This window comes from Parus major, chromosome 3, assembly GCF_001522545.3.
Source record: "Parus major isolate Abel chromosome 3, Parus_major1.1, whole genome shotgun sequence".
Lineage (NCBI taxonomy): Eukaryota > Metazoa > Chordata > Aves > Passeriformes > Paridae > Parus > Parus major.
Genome location: NC_031770.1, coordinates 4204489 through 4216603, shown reverse-complemented (window position 1 = coordinate 4216603; position 12115 = coordinate 4204489). Strand labels below are relative to the sequence as shown.

Sequence of the window (12115 nt, the reverse complement as noted above, 5' to 3'; positions counted from 1 at the left end):
CATGCCTCTTGCCCCTCACACTGCTGAGCCAAGCCTTCTCTCAAGTTTGGTGATTCCTGTTTGGAGCAACTCCAGTGGTGCTCCGGACTGTGAATTTGTCCTGACAAACAAATAAGTGGATATATAATGAGTCAGGACTGACAGAATTTCCATCACAGCCTGCTTTGGTTTCACCAAAAGCCCAGAGATGCTATAAGGGTGATCTGTTTGTTTGCTTATTTTTATAGCTTTTTTTCAAACTCGGAAAACCCTTAGTATTCAATTAATCACTGAACAAATTCTGGTTTGGGAAAACAAAGCTTATTTGAAATACAGGAGAACCAAGAGCAGAAAAAGCTTGAAATCTCTTAACTAAATCTTTGTATGTTCTGGAAAAGTCAAATATAGCTGAATTTTTTCAAAATATATTCAGAAATTGGTTTCCAGGTTTGTATTGTTGTCTTGGTTTGAAAGATGTGTCTGCCAGGGAAGGCAGGAACCTCCCTTGGAATGGGAAATGTGTCTCCCTTCCCTCGGAATTATTCTAACTCCGAAATGCAGGGGGCTGTGAGGCAGAGGTTCGGGAAGAGCAATGCCAGTTCTCTCCTAGCACGTATCCAAGGCGAGCAGAGCGCAGGGGCAGCAGCCCCAGGCAGAGCGGAGCCCCAGCCCCGCCGCTCCCGCCCGCGGCCGCTTTCCCCTCGCTGCAGTTCCGCTCGCAGCCGCCAGGGGCGCTGCCGGCTCCCGGCCGGGCGGGGCGGGGGCGATGGTTCCCCGCGCCGCCAGGGGGCGCTGTGCCGCCAGCTCGGCTCCCTCAGGCGGCCATGGCGGGCGGGCTGGAGGGCGAAGGGAGCGGCTGGAATGGCGGCGGCGGGCAGAGCCCAGAGGAGCAGTGGAAATGTAGCAGAAACTCTGCACCCTTAGCGGGAGCGCTGGGGGTATCCCGGCAGGCAGGGGGGCTGAGGTTACGGTGTAGCCAAAAACCCTGAGCGGTGGCGGAGAAGCGGCGGGGCTGGGCAGCAGCAGCCCGGCTCCCGAACAGGCCCGGGAGAGGCTCCCTGGGAGGGGAGGGCTCTGAGGGCCCTGGGTTTTGCCCTGAGGCACCTGAGCAGATGGTTAGGGTCCTTTCCATGAGGCCAGGTGTTAATAGTGGCCCAGTGCATCGGCCACTCCTACGAGCAGAGCCTCACTCAGGGTAAGGAAGAAGCGGGACAGGGCTGGGCTCCGGCAGTGGCTGTGAATTCTCCCCACAGTAAGAAACAGCTCGACCATTCTCTCTGATGCCGACAGCGAGAGGAGCCGAGCCCAGCCCCTCACCACCCGGCCAAAATCTCGGGTATCTCTGCTGTTCCAAAGAGAAAACCCCTCAGGTAAGAGAGAGCCATCTGCACCCTTTCCACACCTTGGCCATTTCCTATGTCGCTCTTAAGTCCCAGTCGTTATCATCTCTTAGCAACAGATGGGACAAAATTCTATGGGAGAAAGAAAGAAAAGGAAAAATCCTAACCCTCAACAATTGTCTCTGCCGAATTTCCACTCAGAATGAATTTTTATCCTGATATTAATTCATAAGTACATTTAAGCAAGTGTAGTGATTTAAGCATCGTGTCATGAGGACTGTGCATGTGCTGAAAATCACGTATGTTCTTAAATCTTCTGCTATGATAAGGAAGGAAATGCTTCACGCCAAAATTAAGATTTTTACTGTTTTTTGATAAGTAAATATCCTGAATTTCCTTAATTTCCTGTTGGAGGGATATGTTTCTCTGAGAATGTAGATTGTGATGGAATTAAATCTCTCCACAATGGATAGTGCTACTAAGAGTGAATTAACTGAGGAGGATGATCTGGTGCTCTCTGATTTGCAGCTACATGACTGCAGCTAAAGGGCACTGTGGCTAGAAGTGTGTCCTACATCTCAGGCTATGACTTCACATGGTCCTTGGAATGTGCTTAAATTTCTTAGTACAAATGTTGAACATTGGATAGATGACTTCAGGAAGATGATCTTTGTGTTGAAAGTTCAGCACCTACTTGAGCAGCAGGCTGATTTGAGGGCACAGACCCCAGAGATGGGATAGAACCCAGTTAAAAAGGTTGGAGGTGGCTCTTATGTGGAAAAGAGTGGCCCATAGGAACAAGAAGAATGAAGTCTTGGAAGAGAGCATTTTTGGCAGGATGTGACTGAGAGCAGATTTTAAAGGTGAATGTTTGAGTTAGTAATGAGTACATCTGTGAGCTGGGCAGTTTGGGTGCTCAGGTTGCAGAATCTGCAGCTTCTCATCTCAGGATTCTTGTGGCACAGAGCCGCAGCAGCTGGTGCTTCAGGGGACGCCTTGGGTCAGTCACTGGTGTACCAGAGTTTTCTGGTTTGCTGCCTACAGCCATTATTGTAATAACTGGATCAGAATTCCTTTATTTAGCCAGGCTGGTGGAACACAGCATCCAGGAAAGCAATCTGTCTAGTTTTCCTGGTCATCTCTGTGACTTCTGAAACCATTTGTGAATAAATCACTACAATATTCCATGGTTTACAAAAGCTTGAGCTAAGTAGGGTGCTTACAAAAGGGAAGGGAAATAATCTCTCCTTCCCCTTTCCTGATGGATTTTGGCTATGCTGAAGGAAAAATAGCTTGGTGTTATAAATGCCTGTGCCTGTTCAGGTGAGTCTGATATTCCAGTTTCCAAATGGAATCACAACCTATTTTTGCTTTTATTATTCTGTAGTTTTCAAGGCTTACCAAATTTTGCAAAAGCCAAAGAGGTAAACACAAGGCACAAAAGAAATCTTGTATCTTTCAGCACTGTCAGACTGTACAAAACCTCAGAGCTGTTCGAAATAAAGTAAAAAGTCCCTGAAGAATAGAGCTGAAAAAGTAGGAAATAATAAGAATGGAATTTGCTTTAGCTGAGAAAAGGAAAATACATAGGAAAATAAAATTGCAGCATACATACTTTAAGAAACTGGGATTTATTTTTGATTTCTAGAAACAGCTTTAACATTTTATTCTAATATTTTTCTTTGGTCTCCCTTATGTGCACCTGTATCTTAGGAAGTTGGGAAGAAAGGGACCGACCCTGACCTTCACAGCAGGGCTGTTTTGTAATATTGATACCGGACAGTGCAAATGTAGTTTACTGGATCTGGTAATCTGCATCTGTCCAGCTGCCCTGATGGTCTTTCAGACAAGATTGGATGTGTTTTTCAAAGCTCTTCTGTGGCTCAGCTGTCTGGCATGGGTTTGGTACAAAAATGGTGGGGTGAGCTCCTCTTGTTCAGGATATCAGATTGACCCCTCCTAACCTCAAAACATTTTTAGCTCTACCAGCCACTGAAAAGACTCCAGATAATGCTGACTCTGAGTGGTACCATCTGGACTTGATTTGAACCAAAAGTCAGGATGGAAAATCCTCGGTAACTCTCAGACCCAAAGGCCGAGGCTGGAAAAAACAGAACCCACCACGCTTGCAAGAGGGCAGCGATTCCGGATCTGTGAGCACTGATGTCTCTCCCTCACTGGTGAGAAACCACCCACAGATTCAGAAGTGTTTTGTGTTGGTTTTTTTTTCCAGGGTAACCAGAAAGGCATGTGTGATTTATCCTTATGAGACCAGTTGACAGAAACAGAATTATATGTGTTTAGCAAACAATGTATTTTGAAATTAATCTTAATGTACTTTTAAAAACACTGCTTGTTTTTTTTTTGTTTTGTTTTGTTTTTTGTTAAAATTAGCAATAAGAGCATGCACTAATTTTCTTTAGCTATTGACTTTCTGAACACTTCTCTTCAGGGTACAGGCAGCTGGAGTTTATAGTTTAGCTCTGTTAGTTAAGATAAAATAAAAGGGTTTGATTAGAACCTGCACAACAATATTGCAGGACTGCATGAATTAATTATTCCAAAGAGGAGATTTTTTCCTGAAGAGCTGGTTTCCTCAGTGGCTAAGAAAGGGAAATGTCAACCAATGTTTGCAGCAAGTCAGGTCCTGCGCGCTCACTGCTAACGCTGGCAGGTTTCTGTGCACTGTGTATAGATGGTCATGTGTGGAGATGGGTGAACCCCAACATGTTTTGGAGGTTCATTATTATAAGCACCTGAATAGTTGAATGCTTATCTGAAGCACAGCAAAACCTCGAAGCCAGCTGGGAGCCAGCTCCAGGCAGAGCCTCCTGCGTGCCCTCAGGCTTGTACTGATGTGTGGAGCTCCTGGGAGCGTTGGAATATCTTTGATAAGGCTCTGTGGAGCAGGGGAGGAGCAGGATGTCTTTGATGGGGATGTTCACGGTGTGGTTGGTTGACAGAGACTGTTCAAGGAGACTTCACAACTGAGGTGTGAGCTGGAGCAGGTGGTGGGTTCAAAGGGACAGAAGGGCATCTCTGTAACTATTTAGTCACAGGTAAGAGTAGTTATCAAGGAAAGACCTTCCTGGACTTTGCTGTCCCACCCCTGGCAGTGGCCTGGATTTGGGCTTTGCTGGAATATTTTGTCATTTTGTGCTGCTGTAACACCAATGGCCCAGTTCAGTCTGCCTGAGCCTCTGGCTTCAGCCACATGGAGAAATGACCAAATTGACGTTGTGGTCACTGTGGGTAGTAAAGGTGCTGGGGAATCAGGCATGGCTGTTCTCTGCAAAGCTGTCTCTGCTGACATTGTGTTTCTCCCCCTTACCATCAGCAGATCATTTTGAAAGATACCTAATTCTGCAGGTGATGCCAACCTGACCACACTGCACCTTGTTGCAGCTTCCAAAGGAGAACACACATTCCTGGTTTCTAGAAACAAAGCTGGACTTGTGTAGCCAAATTTGGGATGCCTCTAATGTTTTCCTTTGATGCTTGTTGTTTGTGATGGTTGTGACACATTTTCCAGCAGGAGTCAGAAACTTTGTCTGAAAATGAGGTTTCCATGGTGAACTCAGTGACATCTAGTCCCACTTCCCAAACATGTGGTTAAAATGGATCATAGAGAGAGAACAGGAACATTAATCAGAGCCTTGGGATGGAAGCAGAATGGAGAGGACAATCCATGTCTGGCACAGGGATGCTGTGCCAAGCTGGGAAATAAAGTTATATTTCACAAGACTATCCTTGTTGTTTCCAAGTATTATGGAAAAATATCAACAAAGTAAGCATCAGGGTTGGCATCCCTTTGTCCAGCACACAAATAATCTTGGCTGATCCCTAAGGAAAAGGCAGAAAAAGCCAAAGCCAAATATTTTATCTTGTTTGCTTTTATCTCATATTAGAAAAAATCTTCAGCATCTTTTCTGTGATGTAGGTTAAAATAACACCACCAGAGCCAGGAGGTTTTCTGTTAATGTGAGAGTTATTTCAGGAGTATTATGTTATCTAAATATAATAAAAATGTACCTGATTATTTTTATCTGAGCCCATTGTTTCTGTGCACTGCTCTGCAGAATAAAAACTACCCAAGAATTTAAATAGTAATTCTTTTCCAAGAGGAAGACTTCAGAAAATTGTCCTGGTCATTTCAGTCATTTATGTCTAATTCTTCCCAACCTTTTCTGAATCTGCTATAATTTTAGCTGTGTTTGACATTCTAATGTACTTCTGTGGTGTCCAGCTGACATTTGCTCTCTGGTATGGCCAAAGCTATTTCTGCTTCACTTCCAGTTGCGTTAGGGATGTCAAGTGAGAGTCTATACCCAACCATACCCACGAAATCTGAAGTAACCCCATAGACTCTGCTGTTTTAGGCCAGGTTCACGTTGAACTGAGCAGATTCTGGGATTCTCCAGCTGCAGGATTTTAGCTGTGGGGTTCCAGGAGATTCCCCTGTTATGTTGGTGGGTGTGTTGGCAGGATTGGATGAATTCTATCTCTTGAAGCAGCTTTGGTGTGGAGCAGGTTTTCCTGTGCTTTTGGATGCTGGGAAGATAAAACAGTTGGGGACTGTTGCACATTCTTGGTTGCTTGGTGTGTGGAGCCCTGTCGGACCTGTGCCAGTGGAGATTGCTCAGAAAGGGAGATGCAGGCATTTGCATGCCCCAGGGCAGTGCCATGCAGGGTGACAGTGACACAGGAGGTGACTCAGCACCGTGGGGATCCGTGACCCAGACCACGGTTCTGCACCATGGGAACGGCGCGCTTTGGGATGCCGTCGGCAGAAGCACCTCATTAAGCAGACCACCAGAGAATGATGACAGCAGAGGCAATGTTTTAAATTCCCCGGAGGAAACGCAGCTTCCACATGAAACCTCCTGGCACTCGTTTATGGAAAAGTAATATCTTGACCAAGATTTTTCCATAGTACAAGTTTTCTTGGCACTTTTCTTGTCTTCTAAGCCTAAAGTGCCCTCTTGAGTGGCATCCCAGTGACTCCTTGCTCCTGGAATAAGAGCCATCTAGGAAGATTGTGCTTCCTGCTCCGGATTTGCGGTAGCAGTGCTGTGAATGAGGATCACAAATCCAAGAGCAGCTGTTGCTTAACACCGCAGAACAAGACAAGGCGTTGGGTTTGGTCCAGGCCTGATGTAAGTGAGGCTTGCAGTATTGTTGAATTTGGCCTATTCTTCTTACTCAGGAACGGATTGTGCTGCCTACTTGGCCGTCCTGGTCCTTCTTCCTGAGCCAAAGGAGTCTAAGACTATTTGTGGAATCTGAAAATGAAATCCTGGCCCTTTTTGACTCAATGGGCATTTTGGTGCTGACTTCCACAGGGCAGGAATTTCACCCTGAGTATCCCAGATGTCAGAAATATTTTCTGGTTTTGTGATTCTCTGTGGAAGATGTTAGATGCTGTTTTCCTTAGCTCTGCTTGGGCATAAGGGACCTGCCTGGATTATTTTAGTTGGCAAATACATTTTTCCAGCGTCTGTGGCAGAAATAGCTCTGTGCATGAAGTGCCAGGCTAAGTAGCTCCTGTTAAGTAGCCCCTCTGCAATTCTGCAGTTAACACCAGCTGCTACTGCCAGACCCCTTCCGTGGGCTGTGAAATGTCCAACTTTGTGGTGACTGCTGCTGTTCTACTGCCTGTTAAAAAAAAAATAAATAATAAATCTTGGAGATACAGCCTTTGTTTTTGGGGTAAAACAGGAATTGTGAAATCCTGGCACCAGCACAGGTCAAGGCAAAGCTTCAGTGGGTTGAAGCAGGATAATAAGAATTTTATCTGAGAAGTTGAATGGGACTAGAATGTCCATGTCCTTGTCCTGATGTGGGCTAACACTTGACATTCCCTTTGCTGGTGTTGAACCAGGAAGCATCAGGAGTGTGGGGGTTTCCAGCAGGAAGCTGCAAAGTTTCCATGCTGAATTCAAGGAAGGAAGGAAGGAAGGAGGGATGAAATCTTAGCAACAAGTAAACTGGCTTTAAATATTATGCTGGGCTTTGGGAGAGCTGGATTCATTCTTGGTGTGACTTAGGGGCAACCACTGCAGAACAGAGCTTTTGTAAAGCACATGTGACTCTGTGGACATCTCAGAAGTGATTTTGAGTCCCAGCTCTCATGCAAATCTGAAGGATTTAGAAACCTAAATGCTCTTGAAATCCCATGAAGAGGTCTTATCTCCTTTTTACAGCACTTAAATAAATTTATGTACTTAGTTTATCTACAGACCTGCCTTCTTATTCACACCTCTGTACAGGATACAGTCTTCGTGTACCTCATCTCACGCTTGCCAGGTCCACACTAGAAAATAAAGCTGGTCAGGAACTCTCATCTGAAGGCAAGGGGTGTGTGAAGAGCTCATGTCTGTGTAACTTCCCTAGCCAAAACATCAAACCAGGTCCACTATGCTGAAATGGGGTCAGTGGCCCAGGGGAGTGTCCTGATTCATCAGCCTTTTGGAATTTCTGCTTGGGCATCAGGGTGGTCTCTTGAATCAAGAGTTCTGAGAGTCTCTGTGCTGCATTTCTTGCATCCTATTCTACCAATGTTCACCTGGAATCAAAGAATAATTATTATTGTTATTGTTTGGGTTTCTTAATTTTTGGTCATGGTGCTCGGTCCACAAGGTTTTTGTGCCCAGTTCCCAGATGAATTAAAGGTTTCTTTTCCATTTGGCAGTGTTTTGTAGTAATTAGTCTTATTTTTTAAACATCAGCACCTGTCCCATGACAGCTTCCTTGCTCCCTCCCTCATTTCTGACACAAGGAATTAATTTATTGAGGTATTATTGTATTTCAAAGCTGAACTTACTCTTGAAAAGTTGTTGGAGAGGACCTAAATAAATCAGTAGTTCACTCAGCAGCACCATTAATGTGGGTAATAAAACAAATTTCATAAATTTGTTGCATACCTTGAAAGTGGTGCCAAAACCTTTTAAATCCACACGCCACATCCACTTTTGTTCCACACACCTCTCTTGCTGGTCACATTTTTGGTGTCTGTGGCAGGGTGGTTCCAACACTGAGGCAGATTTTAATTCTTCATAATCTGGTAAATATCCAAAGCCCTAGATCTGTTGCCCAGATGACAACATCCTGTAAAACCTACCAAGTTCAGTTCTTTTAAAACAGTCTGTAGTCTTTAACTGAAGAACTGAAATGAATTAAGTGTACATAAAAAAAATTCCCAGAAAACAACACAACAAACAAACCATTTTCTTGTTTTTAACAAGAAGAGTGTAAAATTGTAGGTCTCATTCAAACACAAATACTGTGCTCTTCTTTTGCTACAGATAACAGACACCCTCTCAATACAGGCTCATTTATTCTACCTGAAAGTATTTTTTTTTAGAAATAGCTGTTTCCTGTGAGGAGGGAAGATCCCTTTGCCAAGAGAGTTATCCATACTGCAGAATACCAGCGTAGTGGTGCTGCTTAAAATTAGGAGTCCATAATACCCTAAATAAACCACTTGTAGTATTATAGAAAGTGTACGTTCTGTGGAGAGCCATTGTGGAGAAGAATTGATCAGGAAATACCTTTGCAGTCAAAGTAAGAGTGCAAATTGAAGATCTGGATAAGACAGACAAGGAGCTTCTGGAGAGGATCCACTATAGAGTCAAAAAGATGATGAGAAATCTGGAGCATCTCACTTTCAAGGAAAGACTGGGCCTGTTTAGTCAGAAGACTGAGAGGGGATCACATGAATCCATGTAAATATCTCAGAGGTGCCAAGGAAGGTGCCAGACTCTTTTCAGCAGTGCCCAGTGACAGGATGAGGAGCAGTGGCCATGAACTGAAACACAAGAAGTTCCACCTTAACATGAGGAATAACATCTTTACATTGATGGTGGCAGAGCACTGAAGAGCTGCCCAGAGGCTGTGGAGTCTCCCTCTCTGGAGCCATCCCAAACCCACCTGGACACGTTCCTGTGCCCCTGCTCCAGGTGCCCCTGCCTTGGAAGGGATGCTGGACTGGGTGATCTCCAGAGGTCCCTTCAAACTCAAACTATTCTGTGATGACATGGAGTATTTCAGGGCAGTAATACCAGCTCTGTGTGGTTGCTCTTCCTTTCCAAGCTGAACCTTTTACCTTTTCCCATCCAAACTCTCTCCCTGTGCTTCATTTTCAGGATCTCCTGCTGTCAGTGATTGAGGCTGTTCTGTAGCTGTCAGGATCCTTCACAAAGCCCTGTGGGCCACGAGGAGGCTGAAGCTCTATCTTCCCCAGCCTTGGTATCCACTTTGGAAGTGCTTCCATGCATATCTTTGCAGAGCTTTGTGTGCTGTTGCAGAGCACTTTAAAAGCAGAGTTTCCATCAGTTTCATGGATGGAAGGAGCAGGCCAGTAGAATCTATGGCCAAATGTCAGGGACAGCCAATCAAAGCCTGGGCAACTTGAGCTGTAACTATGGAGGGGATTGTGACAGCCTGCAGAGCTCCTCTGAATCCTGTTAGCAGCTGAATGGCTCTAGTGTTATCTCTTTCCAGTGCTCTGTGCTTGTTCAGGCTTTTATGTCTTTCCACTAAACAGCCAGCTGATTGTAACCAACAGGATTTTATTTTAATTTCCCAATAGGGTTTTTGTTTTTCTTGAAAAAATGACTGAGACCCAAAGGATTTTCCAGCTGGAATATAAGACATGTCAGTTGGAAAATCTGAGTAGATCTAAGTAGACACCTGTGTAATACTTTGGATGTATTAGGTGGCTGGGAAGGAGTGTGAGGGTGGAAGGAAAATGGAGGGGGTAGGAGAAGAACTTAAGGGGTCTATTATGTCCATAGCTGGTTTTCATTTTTCCTTTTCCTCCCTAAGAGTAAGTTTTGTTGAGCAGAAATGGTCCAAGGTAAATAGTATTGACAATAAATTGGAATGTTCAATGGCAATGCAATTTATGCTGGACCATAGGATGTGCTGATGGCTGTGCTGAAACTGATACTGTCACTGTGGCAGAGGGAGAATTTGGGAAAAGCCTCTGGGACTTGGTTATTTCTTTGCCTCAGTGGACATTCCCATTATAAGGCATTGCCATATCTGACAGCCTGCATCGGCTCAACTCTTTTGGGTGTCTGGGAGGTGAAAAAGTTGAGTTCTTCTCTTCAAGTCTGAGGGAAAAAACCCAAGAGTTTTGTAATAATTATCACAGTGGAATCCAAACTATGTAAAACTTGTACAAATATGTTGGTCATGACCACTAAAATGCTTTGTTAAGTTGCCCACATTCATTTAGGTGAACCTGGAGCTTTCCTTTAGTGGTTGTGGAGGTAAACAATGCAAAAATTCACCTTTATTTTTATAAAGGTGTATTTTGGCATGATCAAGGGCTTGTTATTAGTTTCAGTATTTGGTTGAACCTGAAATGTGAAGAGAAATTGGGAATTCAATAGCACAGAGAACTGAACCTGAAGGAAATATTTGTACAGTCTGCTGTGACCTGAAATCCCTAAGCTTTGCACAGCTGTAGAAAGAAATCCATTTTGGAATCTATTATATTCAGACATGAGTATAAAACACAACCTCTCAAGTGCATGTCCCAGGAATAAAGAATTAGACATTTAGGGAATGTGTTCAAATATTATTTATACCTTAATTCATCAAGAAAAAGAACTAAACTAAAAGTCTGGGCTGTTTTTTTTTCAGTTTGTACTCGGGTAATAAGTTTATGATGTTTTATAAGTGGAGGGCACAGAGGCAACTTCCCTGCATGGTGCTGGAGGAAAGGGCTGTGTCTTGCCCTGTGCCTGGTACCCCTGGGTCTTTTGTTGCAGCTGGGCCTCTGACTGAAACTTGTCCTCTTCCATACCCAGGACAAAGCTAAAAATAATTGTACTTGGATAATGGATTATGAAATAATTATAAAACATTTTAAATTATAGCAAAATCAGCATGGGTCTAGAGATTAGCTGCAATGCCAAGACCTAAACCAGCTGGAATAATCTAGAACAAAGCCCTACTTTAACTTGTTATTTCCATGGTTTAAAAATACACCTTCTCACTGCTGAGCCTTTGGTGTTGGTGGTCGCGTTGCATCCTGTTGTTAGCACCTGGAGCCATGCTGGGAAAATCCAGTTCTTGGCTTGTAGAAGCTAATGCTTCGCATCGACCTGTTGTTGCCAAATTACATGGAAAGCATTCTCTTGCCAGGTCACTAGAAATTAGATTAATTGTAGCACAGAAACCACAGGGAGGGAGAAAAAAAGCAGTGTTGTGGCTCTGAATATCACTGTACACCTTGGTTGTACAACAGCAGAGTCAGGCTGAAGCTGACTCTCCGGGCAAGCTGCGCAGAAGTGTTTCCACTGCATCCACAGCTCCTTGGTGGTGGGATTCAGCATGGAAGTGATGAATGTGCTAGTTCCAGAAACCACAGGGGCTGTGGGGGCAGGATGGTGAAAAGGGATATGATTGACATATGTAGATTTAATCAAGTGTTTGACAGCACCACTTTGAATTCTGTTTCCTTCTTCTGAAACAATTTTTGCTTAGAGCAGAGGCCAGAAAGGCTTCCGCTTCTTAGAGGAGGTCAGAAACATAACCAGGCCAAGGTCTTTGTGGAAGTGCAGAGCTGTGTTGTGCCAGGCCCTTGCTGGGGGCACAGCTGTGGAAATGTCCTTGTGCCTTTATTTTCCGTGGTGCCGTGTTGCCCAGCTCTGCTGGACACTGGCATTTTCCAGATCTGACCTCCTCCATGTGGCCTTTCCAAAAACCCCGAGTCTCAGCTGCCCAGCAGAGCCAGGGCATTCAGCCTGGCTGCCTCAGCAAGCCTTCACCACTGAGGCACAGAA

At 44.5% G+C, this 12115-nt stretch overlaps 1 long non-coding RNA gene across 1 annotated transcript in view; it reads left to right on the top strand.

Annotated features, from left to right (window-relative positions):
• Nucleotides 1-826: 826 nt before the first annotated feature.
• The window catches only part of LOC107201671, an 80072-nt gene continuing 68783 nt past the window's right edge, over nucleotides 827-12115 (top strand). Inside the window, exon 1 of the long non-coding RNA XR_001520318.2 lies at nucleotides 827-1349. This is a non-coding gene — a long non-coding RNA (uncharacterized LOC107201671). The remainder of the gene's footprint in view (nucleotides 1350-12115) is intronic.